The 5,417-nt window shown below is 45.1% G+C and overlaps 1 protein-coding gene across 1 annotated transcript in view; it reads right to left on the reverse strand.

Moving 5' to 3' along the window:
• The window catches only part of Atp6v0a4 (ATPase H+ transporting V0 subunit a4), a 70,109-nt gene extending 65,084 nt beyond the window's left edge, over positions 1–5,025 (reverse strand). The window contains exon 1 of the mRNA XM_017795682.2: positions 4,893–5,025. The gene's annotated coding sequence lies outside the window, so the exon portion shown is untranslated. The remainder of the gene's footprint in view (positions 1–4,892) is intronic.
• Positions 5,026–5,417: the final 392 nt, after the last annotated feature.

Below are 5,417 nucleotides of genomic sequence, written 5' to 3' on the forward strand. Positions count from 1 at the left end.
GAGGGGGAGGGAAGGGAGGGAAAGGAAAAGGGAGGGAGGGGAGGGAGGGGGAGGGAAGGGAAAAGGGAGGGGAAGGGAAGGAAGAGGGGAGGAAGGGGGGAGGGAGGGAGTGCAGGACAGCAGCAGTGCTGTGTGAAATAACCGTGACAGTGGGTAGGGCTTTCTATGGGTCCAAAGATGGTGGTTTAAGCAGAAACTGTGTATAGAGAAGGAAAATCCATATCCAAGATATATTAGTTACTTTTCTGTTGCTGTGATTATCTACCATGACCAAGGCAACTTACAGAAGGAAGAGTTTATTGGGCCTACGATCCAGAGGGATGAGTCCATCACGGTGGGGAGGCATGGCAGGAGGCAGCTGGAGTGGAAAGCTGAGCACATTAGCTGGACAGGGTGGTGAGCACCTTTAATCAGTTCTCAAGGAAAAAAAGCTGGGCATGGTGATGCACACTTGTAATCCCAGTGATGGGGAGGTGGAAACAGAGGGATCCCTGGAGCTCACTGACCAGCCGGCCCAGCCCTAATAGGCAAGTTCAGGTCATTGAGAGATTCACTCTCAAAAAAAAAAAGGTGGACAGTGTCTAAGGGACAATATTCAAGGTTATCCTGTGGCTTCCATGCACATGCACACATACACGCATACACACACACACACACACACACACATACGCACGTATGCACACGCACACATGCATGCACATGCTAGCAAATTCTCCTGTGCCAAGCTCACCCTTTGGTGAGCACTCATATACTATGTAAAGATCTTCATGACTTTTTGCCTAGTCAGGAAGACCAATTCACATACCTCTTACTCTTTCTTTGTCATCAATTTCTAAACTGATGTTCCTTCCAACTCCCAGACAATCCAGCCAAATGTGTTATAGCACAGAGTCTAACATCTAGCCATTTCTTCTGCTAAGCAGAATGCACAACCACCTCAACGGTCTAACATTCTCCTCCTATTGTCCTTCAAGGATATTCCAGAGAGATGCTGTTGGACTGCAGCTGTCCCTTTTCAAGTGGTGCCTGCACACCATGCAGATCCATCTATAAACCAAGCCCACGTCTTCCCTTCCCATCAGTGAGCCACAGGGAACCTGCCATGAGGCCACTTGTGCAAGCTGGGAGAGAGGAGGTAGTGCCACAAGAGCAGGAACCATGGGCACAAGGTCCACTCCCTCGTCATGTAACTTACCTGTGCCTTCAAGGCTGGCTGAGATCCAGTCACCACTCACACTGGATGATGGAGTCTTGTATGCATCCCTGTCTTTACAATTTGATGGATTAGATAACACAAGCTCATGGTGGGCAGTTAATGGCTCATTGGTGTGCCATGAGAAGGCTTTGGTGTCTTCTATGATCTAGTACAGGTCAAAAGCTGTTTATAAACAGGCAAGTAGTTTTTCTCAGGAAAGTGGCAGGGATCTACTCCAAATGCTTAAGTTCCTCTGCTACGTCTCACCTATAGAAACCTCCCAAAGTTCCAGCGAGCATAAGCCACCACATAAGCCAGACACCGATGAATCTTCAGGATCACGTGGCCCAAGTGGCACAGTAGCTTCACAGTAGCCTGCCTGGACCTGTTGCAGTGGCTTCTTTTATTTGTTACGTTAATTTTTTTTTTTTTTTTTTTTTTGGTCTTCTTGAGTCAGGTCTCCCTGTAGCCCCAGCTGGCCTAGAACTCACCATGTAGACCAGGCTGGCCTTGAACTCACAGGGATTCTCCTGCCTCTGCCTCCCAAGTGCTGGGATTAAAGGTGAGTACTACCATGCCTAGGTCTCTCCCCACCTTCTGATATGTAAATGTCTGATGGATGAGTCTATAATAGTTTGCTACTACATTTATTTATTTCTATTTTATGTGTATGAGTGTTTTGCCTGCGTGTGTGTAAGTGCCCATGTCTTGCAATGCCCATGGAGGCCAGAAGAGGGAGTCAGGGCCCCAGGACCCAGAGTTTCCTCGCAGGGAGGGAGTTAGCTGCCCTGTGGATGCTAGGAACCAAACCAGGTCCTCTGGAAAAGCAGTCAGTGCTCTTAATGCAGAGCCATCACTCCAGCCCAGTTTGGTACTTCTTACTGACTAGATTCAGTCAGCATCATGCCATCAGTGTCATGTACTAGGGTGATATCTGTGGAAAGGAAGGATGATTAAGATCTCAACAATGCTGGGCCTTTTGGTAGCACATGCCTTTAATCCTAGTTCTTGGTAGGCAGAGGAAGTTGTATCTCTCCAAGTTCAAGGCCAACCTGGTCTATATAGCCAGGCCAGCCAGGGCTGAACAGTCAGATTCTGTCTCAAAAACAAACAAAACTAAAAGAGATCTCAACAAACTAAACAGTCCAGAGCTGGAGAGATGATACAGCCCTAACGTACAACAGTGAAGTTGTACTGAGGGCCTTGTCAGCTGAAAGCAAACTTCCTCTGGTGGAACATATGGACAGGGATGGAGAGAAAGGATTTACTATTAAAAAATTTTTAGGCCAGGCATGGTAGTGCATGCCTTTAATCCCAGCACTTAGGAGGCAGAGGCAGGTGGATCTCTGCGAGTTCCAGTCCAGCTGGGGCTAAAGGAAGACCCTTTCTCAAAAAAAGACAAAAAAAAAATTTAGTTCCAGTAACTTCTCTTGCTAATTCTTTCAGAATTTCTATGCAGACATCTGTCAACAGTAACCATTTTATTTCTTCCTTTCCAGTCATTCTGCCTTTCATTACGTTCCTCTGCCTGTCTTACTGCATTATCTAGGATTTCTAGGACGTTGAAAAGGAGCGGTGAGAGGGGCCATACTGGCTTACTTGTCATCTCAACTTTCAACAGTAAAAGAGGCCCCAAGACCAGAACACTGGAGAAGCACCAGTCTAGGAAAACAGTAAAAGGGTATGTTAGAAGGGGTGCCATAGCAACATACTACAAACTGGGTGACAAACAGAAATGTAGAGGCTGGTGAGATGGCTCAGCAGCCATCAAAATATGAGGCTGGAAGAAAGAAGAGGGGACAGGGCAGCAACTGGAGAGAAATGGGGCCTTGTGGGAAGGCTTAGTTTATTTATTTATTTGTTTATTTATTTATTTAATTTTGAGATAGGAACTCTCTATGTAGGTCCTCAAACTTGTGGTCCTTTTACCTCAGCCTGCTGACAACTAGAAGTACAGACATGTGCCTGGAAGACAAATCTTCTTTGCTTCAAAACCAGCATCTGGGTGCTAGAAATACTCTCCAGACATTTTTAATAGAAGGGGGAAAAGCTGTCTCATTTATTTCTCCATTGTCATTGAAGAAAAGCTGTTTCCACTTTTCCTTTCCTCCTATAGGCATTGAGACAGTCCCTCTGAGTCAGGCAAAGATAATGTTTAAATTTCTCTGGAGCTTCCTGACTATAGTCAGATTCCTACCACTATTGACTCGTGGAAAGTCAGAAAGTGTGAGCAATTACAACCTACTTTATCTAAAACAAAAGTAAATTTCCTCAGCTCTGTCCTCAGCTCTCAAAAGAGATGGAAGGAGAAAAGAAACAAACATCCCTGTCCCCCAAAGGGGCTCCCTGTGACCAGTGAAAAACAGTCCAATCTCATCTTTTGGGGAACAAAAAAATGGGGGCTGGAGAGATGGCTCCATGGTTAAAAGCACTGACCGCTCTTGCAGAAGACGCGGGTCCAATTCCCAGCACCCACATGGAGGCTAACAACCATCTCTAGCTCTAGTTCCAGGGGATCCGATGCCCTCTTCTGGCCTCCATAGGCATTTGTTTTACTGCTAATCATTAAATATAGCCATATATTTAAATTAATTTTTTTTTGTAGTGCTAGGCATGGAAACTTGGGCCTCAGCATGCTAGGCAAGTATTCTACCACTGAGCTACATCCCCAGCCCTCTTTTTACTTTTTATTTTGAGGCAGGATCTCACTAAGTTGACAGGCTGGCTTTGAACTCTGTAGTTTAGGTTGACCTCGAACTTGGGATCTTCCTATCTCAACCTCCTGAGTAGCTGGGATTACAGATCTGTAGCACAAAACTTAACTAAAAATATTTATATTTTTATATACTCTCAAAATCCCCAACTCAGGCTTTGAAGGAAAAATAACAAATTTGGTATCAGGTTTTAAGAACTTTCATAGTTAAATAAATCCTCTATATTATCCAAAAGAATGTTGTTTTTGACATTTAATGCCTGAAACCAGTGACATACTGCAAAATGAGGCCACTTCACACTAGTCCTGAAGGTCTCTGGTGAGGTACTTGAACGGCTTGAGGACTTTCTATAAAATGGCTGTTAAGCTGAAGAGCCTGCACGCAGTGTTCTCATGCACAGAGGGCCTCCCATATTCCCTGATATTGGCCACAAGCACAGGTTCAGCTACACATGGTCAATCTACGAGAGATTATCATTTAGAAAATGAAAGGGAGGGCTGGAGAGACAGCTTGGCTGGAAAGAGTTCACACTCGTCTTGCAGAAGACCTGACTGCAGTTCCCAAAACCCATGTTAGGCAGTTCATAACTCCCTGTAACTCCAGCTCCAAAGGGGTCTGATACCTGTGGTCTCCACAAGCACCTGCACTCACATGCACTTACACATAGACACACACAGATACATAAAATAATTTAAGAAACAAATCTTAGAAAATGAAAAGGGATAAACATCTGGCAAACTCAAACACTTGCAAGGAATTTCATCCCAACATAATATTCTAGCTAGAAAAATCACAGTGGTTTTTAAAAAAACATCTGACTTTTTTCTGAGCTGAATTCCAGCCAGATGACCTTCATTCAAATAGTTGATTTTATCATGCACTGAAGCCTAGCACATCTGCCTTGTCAGCCAGCCATAGTGCTAACGAAAGTGCTCACAGAAGAGGATGATTTGAGGTTGCTTAACAGAGAAAGTAATACTCACTTTCCTCCACCAACACTTACACCACAATGGAATTCATTGACTGTGTAACATGCCACTGAGGTTATGTTCCAGCACACAGAGATCTAAATTATGGATCGTGGAAGCAGGATCCTTCCTCCCATGGGCATTCCCATTTCCTCCAGGCTGAGGGCTGTCTCCAGCAAGGCCAATCAGTGAGCTTTGGTGGCATCCAATTCAATTTGCCTTTCACTGTTGTTTACAGCCTTATGTCCTCTAGGTGGCGCCCTGGGACACAGAACACTGCTCCCAGCGACCCACACAGTGGGCTCTCCTCAACAGCCCCTTCAAGGGGAGGATTCTCCATGGTGGATCCCTGCACTGGCTTCTTCTCTGTTTCAATATAACTTGGCTACATCTCTGTTTCTCTTCAGAAGAGACCTGCTGCACTACCCTTTCATGCCTCTGCACTGGCTCTTTCACAGAGGTGTAGGAAGATAGCATTTTATTACAGAGCAGGATGCCCCAGAGTTTTCCATGAGTAGATTTTTCCTTAGGGTCTCTACA

Source organism: Nannospalax galili, unplaced genomic scaffold, assembly GCF_000622305.1.
Source record: "Nannospalax galili isolate Female #2095 unplaced genomic scaffold, S.galili_v1.0 scaffold307, whole genome shotgun sequence".
In the NCBI taxonomy this organism is placed as follows: Eukaryota; Metazoa; Chordata; class Mammalia; order Rodentia; family Spalacidae; genus Nannospalax; species Nannospalax galili.